Here is a 15,041-nt window from a genome sequence, read left to right as displayed (position 1 = left end):
CTGCACTTTCACGTAATGAGAGAAACAGGAAAATGCCTGAAAATTATATTTTATTATATACCCATCCACTGCTGAAGAATGTATGAGCCTCCAGAGAACAGTAAATTGGCAGCAGTGTAAATTCCTTTTTGATGACAATAAATATGAATTAGCTTCTGTCATTTAAATTATGCCGAATAAGAAACTAAAAACAACTGTATTAATAACCAAGGCTTTCGCACTGAGATTTGAGGCATATGAGATGTATGAATATTCACTGTAAATAGTGTGGTAAATAGCTAAATGATGCTGGTGACAGTTACTACTGATGGATTGCTAGTTTGAGTAGGAGGCTGCAACATCAGTAAACATGACTGTCGTCTCCAACTAAATCTCATCCTAGCCTAGCACAAACATTAACAGGTTGGTTATTTACAAACATTTGCATTGACATCTATAGGATCTTCGGTTTGCTATCCCCCCAAAAGGGGCGTGGCCATGATGTTTTGTGAAGTACCTGTCTGGTCTATGGCTCTATAATGGCAATGTCAGTTGGTTGGTCAGCCGGTCCACCACTTTTGTCTAGAGTTAAATATCTATAACAACTTTAAGAACTTTAAGATTTCCATGAAATTCATGACATTCATGGTCCCCAGTCCCCTGTCAATTGAAAAAGGTCCCTGGCTGGATTCAAACCTGGGACATTTTGGTTACATAATATGAGTCATGGACCCTTAGGCGACCATAACATCCTTCAGCCCAACATTTCAGACAAGAGCTCATTTCATACAATCACTGTTATATACTGAGGAACACAAGAGATTGTGATGATTCAAGTCCATTCTTTTACCTTGACATCCATTTCTAATCTGATCTCATTCCTCTGATAAATAACAGTTATCCTGAACACTCACCCACGTGAGCCAATCAGATCTGTCCACTGTAATACCCCCACTCAGTGTGAATGTCATCCCCCCATGAAGCAGATGTCAGAACAATGTACCAGTGAATCACAAGCAAACTTGAGGAGAATCCTAATAGATCAGTGTCAGAGACTTTAGGGCGCTCAGTCATTTCACACACATCATGACTGCGAGGCCAATCAATTCTTTCATTTGGGTCACTTTGTGATTCAATCACCCCGGCTCCGCATCAGTTCTGGTCTCTGCACACCTAACCATCTGTGTGAGGGAGATGATGGAGACTGAGACTGTGAGGTGCTGCGGCTGCTTAGACTCAAAATTCCTATAACAGTCATTGTCTTCAGACAGACTCCCACTAAAGGTCTTTCTCCACAAAATCGTCTGGGGCCTTTTGGTTCTTGAACTTCAAAGAGCAAGCGTCAGGGAAAGTCTCTGTGAAGTATGACAGCATCGAGGTAGGTGAAGCTCTGAAAAAGGATTGAAGGCCTCCAAAAATAGCTGCATTGCGTGAGTTGGCTTTTCTTTACTTAAATAAGACAGAAATACTTTTTAAATATTTATACTTCAGACATTTATGGACAAAATTAAAACACTGTCAGACTAGATGGGAAAGTGCTTATATTAGAATGGTTATCTAACTAATGGATATAATTACACTCAGACACCACTGTGATACTGTACTACAGGTTTTAACATTTGCTTGGATCATAGACAACCAAAATAATCACAGACGGCTTCCTCTCTACTTCCACTCTTGTCTATTAACCTGAAACTGTGTGGGCACTGCGGTGTATGTGTGTATCTGGGTGAGTTTTAAATGTGTTTTTGGCCTGATGAAAACCCACTGCACCAAAAACTAACTAAAGGTCACAGCAGTCCCAAATTACCACTGATAGTAATTGTATCAGACATCAAGGGACAGAAGTTGATGTGATATTGATAGAAAAAAAGTCAGAGTTTTGCAGCCCATTCTCACTTTTTATCCACACTGTTGAATGAACACTACACACTATGTTAAAGGCCCTGATAACCTATTTAACTAAAGTTAAAAGAAATTTGGTTATTTCACACATTTTTCCATCTCTGAGTTTCCGTCTGTGCTCTTCTCACTAGTTCTCACAAGTAGGCGGGGCACTGATGGAAAGAGGTGATGTCACAAATTTGTATGCACCAATCAGAATTGAGCGACATAAGAATTGGAATCACAATGTGATGATAGTTGTGGGATTCTAAAAACCTAACATGGCAGCGGCGAATGGCCGCCCACCATTGAGTCTGGTTCTGCCCGAGGTTTCTGCCTCTTAAAGGAAGTTTTTTCTTGCCACTGTCGCCAAATGCTTGTTCATGGTGGGATTTGTTGGGTCTCTGTAATTAATATCATAAAGAGTACGGTCTAGACCTGCTCCTGCGCAATGAGATAACTTTATGATAACTTTGAGATAATAAAATTGAATAGATTCTTTGCTTAGGTTGCTATGGAGATGCTTCTGTCAGTCAAATCTGATCAAACCACACCCACACAGTCCTAACGAAGCCTATCCTGAGCTCAGGAACATCATGATAATCTTAAATGTTAAATCCATGTAAATGAAAGTGGTGGACAATGACAATGACATGACCACCTGTAAAATATAATGCAATCAATTGCAATAGTCATGCAATAAATAGTATTTTTGAAGCTTTTAAAGTTTGATTTTATCTTGACCGAGTCAGGTGTCGATCCTCTACTGTTGATTGTCTTTGATAGTCTCAGCAAAGTATAAGCTTCACAAATGTACAGTACAGGTATTCTTTCCAAAACATTCAGTACAGAATGTTCAGTCTGGAATATATCCTGTTTCAGTTCATGAACCAAATAATTAGTGCTAATAGTTTTATAATGTTTAATTAGAGTCTACATATTTCACAAATTCAAAATGAGTTCTGCCTAAAAAGCTTTGTCAGTGGTCACAAACATTTAGCAAATTTACCTGTATAAACCCTGTAATTCATTCAGAATAGAAGGGAGCCATGAGTCATTTACACCTCCTAGGCTGACTGTCATAACATAGAAGAGTGTACAGATGGTCCAACACTGTGTTAAAATATGAGACATCTGTAAACTTGTATTTTTCTCCAGCAAAGTATTTGCCTCCGCATTTCAAACATTTTTCATCATATTGCACTTTGTTTCAAATATTTACTGTGTTTCTGGGCAAAAAGTAAAGATGATAAATCTAATGTCTATGATGTACGGCTTCTCCGACTGTCAGAAAGAACAGATCGTATCTTCAAATCAAATGAATGTGCTTTGTTTCCATAAGAAGTATTGGCTATTCATGTGTGTTACAAAACACTTATCAATCTTTTAAGTCAAGACACCGATAAGCAAGATTCAGCCTGGTTCCTTTATTGTATCAAACACACATTCACACTGTCGTCATAGGCACGCATACATATGCACGCAGACTTCGCTATCACAGAGCCCTTTCATTCGGGATATCAGCCTTGCCATGTCAGTCTCTCTCTGGAGATGACCTCCTCTGCGCTCTACATTTCAGAGTCAGTCCAGATACTCAGTAATCATTACTGAGCATCGCGGCTGTCCTGATGTAAGCTTGGATCAACTGCACGACTTTGAAACCGCACTCACTGAAGAGGAAAGAAGTCTCAACCTGCAGAACGTCAACTACTCTCCAACAAAAGGAAGCAAAATGCAGACAATGTGATGCCCCAAAACACTCATTGTCTGCAGAGAGGAAGCTCAGATAAATTGCCAGATAGTAACAGACATGATGGCTGATCATCTAGGGCAGAATGATGTCCATGATGCACCATTCACTGCCGCCTGCCTGTGTCCATTTTTGTGTCATGCTGTCTCTCAAATAAAGAGTTTGTCAATTTAGAGGCCCCAAAAATTGATGCGTCTTCAGGCAGGTGTCAGTTGCCCACAGGCTCATTCTTCATCAGCAGGTAGGCAGGAGAAATCTGTCAAATATAGCAACTCAAAAATATGTCTCAGTAGAGCAGGGGAAACACAGTATGCTGTCAGGAAATTGTGCATGTGCTAACAGCGTCAAACGTTTGCCTTCCACCAGAGTATGTTGGAGGAAAAAAAAGGAAAAAAAAGGTATACCGTGTGAGAGCAAAACAGCGACGAAAGCAGGACTCACAGTGCCATCTGTACCTCCTCTGGTCACAATATCAAAGCTTTGCAAGAAAAGGGTTTTGGAATAATTTCACGAAAAGATTAAAATCAGTAAAGTGCCAGGCTCCAGGTTTCTAAAAACAATCAAGACCATTCTGCCATCTGAGAGATCAGTGGTGTGCTGAGTTGTTTAAAACTGATCGTAGGACATCCTTATTGTAACCCCATCTAAATGTAGGTAGAAAAACCTGCATTATTTCTAAAAAATAACTCACTGACATTTTAAAAGCATCTCTCAACATTTTGTGTCAGGTTTTAGAGCTCTCATCAGCACAACACACCTACTTCCCCCTCTCTGTGGATGCCGCTGATTGCTCTATTTTACAGCTTTTAGATCAAAGTACAGCATTTAACTCTGTAGATCAGACCTGCCCGCTTGAACGAGGCATATTTGCACTCTTCTTTTCCTGACAGCTACTGTGCTGTTGTTGTAAGAAAAGCATCATCCTCTCAAGCATTTCTCACAACATCCCCCTACAGTTTTAGCCCCCATAATGCATTTCATTGTTGCTTGTTTACACTTGGTCACCTTATTTGCAAATGCAGAAGACATGAATTGTTTCCATTCAAACCAGTGATCCCCCCCCAGCAAAATGCCCTTGTGCTTTAAAATAAGAATTTTTTTTTTTAGTGTTACAGTATTTGGCTACACAAAAACTGGATTTGAACAGACATGTTTTTTTTTTGTAATGATTTGTTTTTTGTAATTAGGGTTAACTGACCTTTTAATGAAGGCACTGATTCTGTTCAGCTTGTTAGATTTTAAGTGCAATGGCCCATTTGACCTTTCTGATGTTCTGACTAAAAAAGTGACCATCAGGGCTTTTTTACATCAGCTTATGAATAGCCTCACTTACAAGATCAGGATGTGGGTTATAATAATGTGAAGATGCTCATTTTTAAAAGAAAGGCTTTTATAAATATTTTATAACCATTTTTTGCTCATCCTAATGCATCCTTTTTGCTTTTTATTTAGTTTTAATATTGATAAATAATCAATCTTGTTATAAAAAAGTGTTACAAAAGCAAAGTAGTGACAGTAGGAGTAGTAGTTGTAGTAGTAACAGGAGTAATTATGTGTAAAGTGCTGCAAGGAGAGAGGAGCATGCAGATAATGTGCTTACTGTGATCTCCAGGCAGTGTTCTTCCTTTGCCAGAACGTCTTTTGTGACTACATCATTTACAAAAATGAACAAAACATGCCCCAAACTGTACTCCTGTTAATTAGGATAATTATTAATTTGGAGATTTAAGGGGATATTACTTTTGCTCAGAAACAAAGACAGTTTGCTCCAACCAAACCATCTGTCTGTTTTCAGGACGTTTTAAGAGATACTTCTAATCGACTATGAATATTGATCTAGGTCTCTTCTTTTTGTGCCAAGTGTAAAAGTATCCTTGTTGTTTTCCAGGACAGGTTGGCAGCCCTAATGGATTTTTGGCACTTTTTGGAGGTTAATCCCTCTCCATGATGCCTCTGACTAGCACAAACAACAATCTCAGTGTTTATCATTAGATGTCATCAGTGCAGAGGGACTGATGATCTGCCATGGCAACGTGCCAGTATTTAATAACACAAGGATTGGTGGAAAATAATTGTCATAACCCAGAATATTATTTCAATTTAATATTTAAAAAGTATTTACCTGTGTGGCTTTCAGGACCTCCTTTTTAAATGATGTCCTGTTAATGGTCTGGCCATTAGAAAACAGAAGTCCAGACATCCGGAGATTTTTTCATTTATATCTAAAAACTGTCTCTCAGCCACAAGGGCAACACATTATTCACAAGCATGGAACAAATGCTTTGCATTAATAACATTACAGGTAACCTCAACCTAGCATAGCTAAATGTGATGTAAAACATTCAGATCCAAATGTATATGACTAGCTTCATTTAATTTTCATCTATCCAGTATGTTTAAACTTTCTTGAGTATAAAACAGAAGGTCTAATCTGGCCTTTCAGTAAAACAACAGTTGAAGAAATGTCACTGCAATCACAGAAAAGTAAGTTGCTTTTACCATTTCAGATGTAAATCTCCATAAAATGTGAAGTTGCAAGAAATTGATATTAATCCCCACTAAGGGGGGTTGTTTGTTTTGTTTTGTACAAACCATAATTATATAATATTTTTAATTTTTGTAGCCACGCTAGCTCTATGGATTGCAATACAGGTTGGCTGGTTGGTCGATCAGACTATCCCTTTGGTCCTGTTCAAGGGATTGTCATATAATGTACAGACATTCATGTTCCTGCAGAGGATGAATCCTACTGATTTTGGTGATCCCTTGATGTTTCCTCTAGCACCACTATGAGATTGACATTTTTGGTTTTCAGTGAAATGTCTTGACTACAGGAATAATTGCCATGAAATTTGGTACAAATACCCATAGGGCCCAGAGGATGTCTTCTAATAACTTTGGTGATCCCCTGACTTTTCATCTAATGCCACCAACAGGTCCAAATTTCATGTCTAAGTACAGCCACACAGAGCCAGCATGGCTGGTCGACTCTTAGTCTTGTTACTAATTTAATATTTTTTTACTTTTTGAATGCTGTTCCTGCCATTAAGATTAGCCTACTAGTATTTTGAATCCAACACTACATGTAGCCTACAACATAATGAACACAGTGTACCAAGAATGGTTACCACGACTACTAGCATGAATAGCTACGAATTGTTATTATTTGTGTATCCAGACATGTCTAAAGCAGCTACTGTTGCTAAAAGGCAATAGTACGCACTGTCACGTAAAAAGTATTACATGTACTGTATATGTCATTTATTAAATTACGGTATCTACACTGACATCCACAGAAGCCACCCACTGTATTAGCCAATCACTGAACATTCCTCAATGAGCCTTTCCATTTTATCATGCAGCTCCACCCACATCTCGGCTTTATAATTAGTGCTTTCCTTCTACAGTAATGGCATACACAGCCAGTCCATCAATCCTTGCTGGGCAGAGGCTAGCCTTTGGGAAACCAGGTACAGGACTGTGGGGGTTGGGGAAGTGGGAGTGGCGAGGTGTCCTTGTTCAGGGAAAACCATATACACACATTCTCCAAACCTTTGGCACTCAGCAGTCTTGGAAGCAGATTGCGTAGCAGGTCTGCTGCAAATCATGTCACACCACAACAGAGATAAATGATGGGACTTACGAACCAATGAGGCTGCAAGTTCATCCTCCCCAAGAAAAAGCAAGCCCAGAAGGAGTTGTGCCACCTGCATCGACATTGTACAAGCACTCTCTCATGGGAAGGGTCTGCACTTCAGCAGGGGGTTAGTACAGTTTCTACACTTCAGCATCTGAAGTCCTAAGTTCCTCTTTTTGAGCTGATATGAAAAGACAGATTGTGTGATTGCGAACTTATCTGTGTCTGCTTCATTATCACTTAGAGTCAGAGAAGGTGGCAAATGTGCATATCAAGATTATTAGAGCGGGGGGGGGGGTGTGTCATTGTAAAGTTAATCCTCTCTGATTAAAACAAAATAAGGCAGTGAAATCTCTCAGAATAAGCTGTCAAAATGCATCGTTTGATAAATGAGTGGAATATCTTAAATATTTATCAGTTTAAAAGAGCCAACCTCTTCCATTCTACACCACAAAGTAATCTTACATCCATTTAGTGAAGGGGGTCATGTCAGGGTAAGTAACAAGGCATGGGAATATTGCATTAAAGGTCAAAAGCAATTTGAATTCCTGGGACATGATTGGAATACTCAGACTGATAACCTATTTTGATTTGTCTATCAAAAAACATGATTAATTTAAGAACCATCACTATACAGACACTTGTGTGGGTGACACTGATTGTGAGACATGTTGACATACTGTTGATACACAGTGACAAACACAGTCCAGACTGACAAACATGCTGCAGCAGTTCACATATACAATGAGACAGTGCAAGGCAAACTGCAGACAGTAGACTATACATATCATTCTTTTTATACAACATTCTATACAGTGTGTAAAACAGTGCAATTTACAACATCTCAAACTACACCCTTAAAGCTGACCATATGACCTTCACAAAAGTTAATATTTCTTGTTGTGCTATTTCACTGATTGCATCATATTAGGTATTACTGTTATTGTGTCCAGGTTTCTCATTAGAAGTTATGAATGCAATACATCAAATAAATTAGAATGCATTTTTGGTAATTGTTTTTCAACGTATGTGATAATGAATTACCTAGAAAAATAAATCTATCAGCTACAATTTATTCCATGGACATATAGCCCTACAACTCCCTGATTTTGTTCCATTTTATCACAACAGTCACACTCAATTAAACTGAAGACAACCATCTTTTTCCCATTCGTACAGCAAAAATGTCTTTTGCATGCTCATAGTGTTCACACTGATGATACCTCACTTCCCTTGCATCTTTAAAGATGTTTACTTGCAGAGTCAACCTTCACTCTTCACCGCAATGGTAGAGAGATGACAGGCACCACGCTGTGCCTGCAGCGCAATTCAATTTTTTTCCTCCTATTTGACCAAAGAGGAGAGTGTCGCCACTAACGATAGTTAACACAGAGACATCAGGCGTGCCTGTTTAAAATGCAGTTACCATGGGAACCCTAGCCTAACATCGTCTGTCAAGCATATCAAAATAAGAGATAAAAACAACCTGTAGGCATTATTTTGCTAGTTGACGCATACACACTCCTTAGATAGAAGAAGTGGTGAACAATCACATTGGACTGGAGTGAAGAATGTGACAGTTCATGTAGAGGTGGGCACACTGAAGTGACACAGTGGAGACAGTGGTGGTGGGTGGAAGAGGGTGACCAACAGTTTCAAGTAGGATGTCAGCTTCTAGTCTGCATTAAAATGTTTTGTCAGTGAAAGAAGATGTAGAACTATGGTATGTGTGGAGGGACAAGATTATGTAAGATTATACACTAAACACTATGTAAAATAAGAGTTTAACCATGTTAGTCGATAATTTGTTGCTCATAACTCTGGTCCGACTATTTAAATCAAATATGCAATATCTGATGTACAATATAGCTGTCAAAGTGAAAATGGTGGAGTGGATTCTCTTTTATTAGAGAGGTCATTTTTATGGCCTAATCTACACTGTAAATTATCACAATATAGTCTCAGTAGAGGATATGTCATATGAAATTATGCTAAAAGTCTTCAAATGTAGGGCTTGTGAATGGGAAAAAAATCAAGTCACCACTTTCTCATCTGCTCATAACATAAAATAACTCATCTGTCTTTATTGGTATTTGAAAATCAATCATGAGGATGAGTTTTACAACATCAATATAAAGTACTGAACACAGAAGCTGCCAAGTAATTTTTAAAAAAAAATTTTCTCCTCTATGGGAGGATTGTTACAATTGTTCAAACGTACTTATCTTTGAGCTTCTAGTACTTCAACATACTTTCATTCATTTCATTTTCTGACTAAGCTGGTTACCACAACTGAACTTTCAAACTGCAGTTTTGTTTTATAATGAATACATTTATATGTTAGCAGTCACACTCATTTTCTTCAGGTAATGCATTTTTTCTAGTTTTAAATTGAAACACTGTCAGTCTAATCTTATGATTGCACTTGATTTGTGGTTTGGCATTTAATGATGCCAAGAGAATATACCTTTGTCAAACCGTGTTACCAGTCATAACTTATGATGTTAGAGGAGTGATCGCCAGAAAATGGGATGTCTTGCTGAGTTAGGCATTGTATCCTACAACACATCATTTGTGATGATAATGCAAAAAGTGACAGTTTATTACATGCTGTTATCTTTAATATGCTTTTGAAAGCTTCTCTCACTTCTAAGCGACGTGAGTTTATCTTGTTGAGAATTCCAATTTGGCTGTGAACAGACCACTGGCCCTGCTTCAATGAGCTATTACAAATCGATCACAGGATGACTTGAAATAGGACTCGAGGGGGAGAATTGTATCAAAGTGTGCTACCTTAAACAAGCATGCACGGTGAATTTACATGCACAGAAACACACACACAAAAGTGCATCCTGCGGCTGTAGAACACATGACCTAACCTTTACCCTTATGACAACATGTGCATTGGTGACAGATTGCACAAAGGTTACACATAGACCGGAAAGTAATGGAGTCACCGCCTGTGAACACCATGTGTACATCCACCATATAACCTTGCTAGTCCTTGTTTTAACTGAAGAGTTTGCTTGCATGTCTGTTACATCTTACCTGTCATAGATAAGAGCAAATTGCTCTGTGGGAAATGTAGCATGTAATTTCATTACTGCATTACCTGCAGTGAGACTCCTTGAACCACCTTGACAACAGTCTAGAAAACAAATATTCAATTATCATTCCTGTAAGTGCAAATGTATCCACACAAAGAGGCTTTGTCTTTTAATGTGAAAAAGCAAAGGGGCATAACAGAGGAGCACCACACTGCTTATAGTTGCACCATCATAATGCACACCAGGGAGGCTGAAAGTGGAGCAGGTGAAAGAAAGGAAAATGAGACTGGATGATGCATGGAGGGACAGAGGCATAAATGGACAGATGGATGGATTTTAGATCTAATTTGCCCCCTCCCTGACTCTGCCTCCACAAATTCAGAGTCTGGGAGTTACTGTAGCCTTTGGTGTGGCTGCAAAGGAGCCAGATACACATGGACTGACAGTCTGTGTGAGTAGGATGAGGGTGAACAGAAGGATGCATTACTGATAATGGTAACTTTTACAGTCTGACTTGTCTTGAGGTGTTGAAATAAAACTTGCTGAATGGTGCAATTATGTAGGTTTTTCTTACATTGCAATTTATTTGCTAGTAAACTCTCTTTGTCATTTCATTCTGTGCCACACTTTTAGAGTAGTAGCTGTGTTATTTGTTTCTGTCCCCAAAATGAAGACGTTTGCTTTATAGTTTTATGTTTCTTGCAGATTGCTGTATCTCCTATAACTGTCAAAATCTGATCTGAAATGTATTTTTGTTTACAGTTTACACACCACAAGATCTAATTGTCTGTCATGTTAGGAACACATTGTCCAATATGTAGGACAGAGGATCAAGCTGCATTCTGATAATAGAATTCATTAGAGAAAGACATCCTAAAATGACTCATTATTTTGTGATTGCGGTTTATAACTTGTAATTTAAATATAGTTTTGAGTAACAGCTTTTAAAATTGAGGACATTTCAAACCCACTGCAGAGATGTTTAAAGTAATGTTTTATAAATAGGCTATTTCAGACACCTATTTCCTACTTAACTAATTTATCTTTAAAATACAGTAGGCCTATATTCCAAGGAAAGCAATCTGATAACTCTGATTAAGGCCAGTTAGCCCATTTTCTTTATCTAATGAGATAAATGGGATTTTTCTTTTTAAATGAACACTTCTAGTTTCAGGCCATTTCCAGTTGAATACCCCACTTTCTCACAGTGCAATTCACACATTTAAAAGAGCTTCCGACTGCCGAGGCGCCCACGCCTGCCCCCTCTGCCACACCCGCGACAATACACTCCGTCTTCAATTAGCTCTTTATCTTTTTCGAGCATCAGCTGTTAGCCTATAGCTCCACATAGAGAAGTCACAATCCTTACACACGCTGGCATGTCCAAGAATAGGTCTGAACAATTGTGGGCTGGATGTGTAGGCTACAGTACCGGAGCTGATCAGGTGCTATGTAATTCTGTAAGACGATAAGAAAGGTGCACCTGCTGACTCTTTCTGCCTACTGGGCCCTGATATACATGAAATAAAGAATGCCCTGATTCCATGCAGCTTATTAAACCAGCCTGCCGACCATATTGGTCGGATTAAAGCTCTGTGGCAACCGTGGCAACACCCTCTTCTTTTGTCCATGACACTTTAAGCAAAAAGCGGTGTCTTAGCAGAGCGTGCAGGGCACGGTTTTGTGCAAAGCTTGTCACCGGTATGAAAACGCTCCCCAAACCTTGCCCACAATGTCATTTCATAACAACCGGCAAATGCAGCATGCACCTGTTCCGCTGTCATCAGCGCCGTATCAGACAAATAAATAAAATGCATAGGCTACCTGTCCTGTCAGGTCCGGGTGTCAAGCTTCAATCCGGATTGTGATCATTGAGATTGCAGGAAACTGGAAGACGGACGCCACCACCGCCCCAGCGCGCCTTTCCTCTGCCACGGGGGGAGACGTCGCCCTGCAGGCTGGGACAGCAGACAGGCACAAGCCGGCAGGGATGGCTCACGGTCGGGAAGGGCTAAGAGGAGAGTAGAGGGGCGTTTTCACGGTGTAAGCAAGGGAACTCCTAACGTCGTGCGTGATATGTGATGACCGCTCCGCTTATGACACGCAGCGTCTCCCTCCACTTTGCTTTACTGATTTTCGGGTCATATTTTTCCACCGTAAAGCACGGTGTTGAGGGCTTTTGGCATCGCGACTGAAAAAAAAGAAGAAGCTCTAAGGCACATAGACTCCTATAGCCTAGTTTCACTGTCCGTAAACAAATTTAAACTTGTAATTAGGTCTATTGTTATTTCTCTGTCTTCTAAATGAGTTTTCTGCATTAGTAAGAAGGATTCTTTAATATCAATTCTATGTCTAATCTAGGCCTATTCCAATTTAAGAAGACTCCCCCTCCTTAAAATGAAGAGACACCTGCCGAGCTGCTGCTCCAGAGCTTTTGAGCAAGGGACAATACTGCAGTGTCAGAGCGCCCTCAAATGCGGTTTATGCACCTGTCATTTAAATCTAAATGCAATGGCATCATTAATTGCAAATCAGTGCACTTGGATTTGCATAAAACTAATGGAAAGTGTTATTGATAGTAGTTGACATAAGGATAGCTTTAGGACCAAAGAGCCGAGAAGATGTAATGCAATGTAAATGTAACTTTTTTCTTGCTTTGAAAAGACATATAATGTTGTTAAAGAGATGTACATAACAATATGTGAAATCAGTTATGGTATTTTATCATAAATGTCCACTTTCTGTTTTATTGTGGTAAGAAAAGAGCTCCTTTAGCCAACTTATATTTATTCACACATCCAACAAGCTTTAACCCCTGACACATTGACATTCAGAAGCGTGTAAAAGCCCATCTTTAACTCACAACTCACTCAAGTCAAAATCGACATACTCTGTCCTGCACAGTGAGCGGTGTTTTGAATGGATGAAGGCTAAATGGGTGATGCATTGCATTGGTGACTCATAGGAACCTTCTGTGCTGAATACCCTCTTTGGCATTCATGCACAAGTGTTCTGTTCAAATGCAAATATGCATGCAGGAAAATCAATCCCTGTCAAGCTTCAGTGGGTCTCCTTCAGTTGCTTACAGGATATGCAGAAATGAGCAGCGGAATGACTTCATTGCCATATGGGGAAGAATTTTGGAGCGTAAACTAATGCTATATAGGATATGTCTTAATTTATTATCCCTGTAGTGAATGAAGTAAAATATTTATTAATATATATAAAAACTGAATATATGACCGGATACCCATTAAAAAACATTTAGGATATCAGTGTAACATACTGTATATATATGTGAGTGTAAGAAGTCAAAATCACTCCAAGAAGTTGTGAAGAGATTTCTCCACATGGTGGTGGTCATATACCATCATCACACTCATCACGACCATGAGGACAGTGTACAATGCACTGTACAGCCTGTACATGCTTCACCCTTACATCACACACATATCAGTTTTCAGTCAGCCCCCTAAAAGCATTTAATTTGTCTTTCACCTGCATTTTGAACTATGTAAGTATGTCTGCTGGTAGTTTCAGCACATAAGAAGAAACCATCACCAGACCTCCATATATGAATTATGTTGCTCTATGCTCTGTCTCACGTCATTAGCATTTTTGCAGTGTTATTCTGCACACTGAGACTGAGCAGCGCCATAAATCTCTTTACTACTGTACTGAGTACTTTACATTATTTACACTGTCATATGGTTGTATTTCCTTGAGGCAGACACAGAAATGAAGTATTTCTCTGAGGACAAGAATGAGACTAAAGACGAAATCGTGTCATCGCCACATGCCCTTACACACGATTTATATTTGAGTTACATGATTTATGATTTGTGATTTAAAATTTCTGGATTTCATTTTCAGTCACTTCCAACTTATAAACATGACTTAAAGTCTTTTGGCCTGAAATTATGATTTGAATGAATACACCACTGAGAGTTTATTTAAGTTTCTAAAGAAACATGATTAGCAAATTTGCAGACTTCCCAGTATTGCATTGCATTGTTAGAGAGTGAAAACTCTCCAGAGACCCAAAATTACAAGCTGAAAGTGACAGTGGTGTGATGTGATTCGTAGCAGCAAAGTCAGCAAGTATATATAAACAGCATACACCTAATATATAATATGATTAAGTAATGATACTTAATGTTTGTCTGTATTACTATAATATAACATAATAGACATATAACATAGAATGTGAAAATAATAAAATAAACATAATATAATATAGTACAGTATAACATAGTATTGGATATAAGATATAGTAAAAGGGGAAATGTAGTAATATAGTATAACATGATATACAGTATAGTACAGCAACATAACATAGAATATCAAATATAATATAGTATGAGTATAGTATATCAGTTTCAATCGAACAGGACCTAGCTGCTTTTTCTAATGATTTATATTTTATTCTTCTTTTCTATATGAACTATCAAGGCATTAAAATAACTGACAATTAAGTGTTGTCCCTGTTTTTCACACACTACAGTACTTTCCAAGCTGTTTTAAAGTCAAGTCCAAGTAAAGTGTCAAAATTGCATGTCATAAACCAGTCTTTCCGGTCTGTTTATTCCAATTACAATGGAGCAATGACCTAAATCCCACCAACTGCACAACTGTGGTTTGAACGTCCAGGGGTGTGGTGTGTAATTCAACAAGAACACTAAAAGCGAAGGTTGTAAATGTTTATTGGTATCATAGTTAGCCACATCTCTCTCTCTATCCTTGT

At 38.7% G+C, this 15,041-nt stretch overlaps 1 protein-coding gene across 9 annotated transcripts in view; it reads right to left on the bottom strand.

Annotated features, from left to right (window-relative positions):
* The window catches only part of si:dkey-178k16.1 (band 4.1-like protein 1), a 42,713-nt gene extending 30,198 nt beyond the window's left edge, over positions 1–12,515 (bottom strand). For 3 of the 9 annotated variants that reach the window (XM_044210781.1, XM_044210783.1, XM_044210786.1), the window contains exon 1: positions 12,122–12,513. The gene's annotated coding sequence lies outside the window, so the exon portion shown is untranslated. Of the gene's footprint in view, positions 1–12,121 lie in introns of all 9 variants that reach the window. The other 6 variants (XM_044210780.1, XM_044210784.1, XM_044210782.1 and 3 more) reach the window with 4 other exon arrangements.
* Positions 12,516–15,041: the final 2,526 nt, after the last annotated feature.

This window comes from Siniperca chuatsi, linkage group LG10, assembly GCF_020085105.1.
Source record: "Siniperca chuatsi isolate FFG_IHB_CAS linkage group LG10, ASM2008510v1, whole genome shotgun sequence".
In the NCBI taxonomy this organism is placed as follows: domain Eukaryota; kingdom Metazoa; phylum Chordata; class Actinopteri; order Centrarchiformes; family Sinipercidae; genus Siniperca; species Siniperca chuatsi.
The sequence above is the reverse complement of the archived record's forward strand: the minus strand, read 5'-3'. Positions and strand labels throughout refer to the sequence as shown.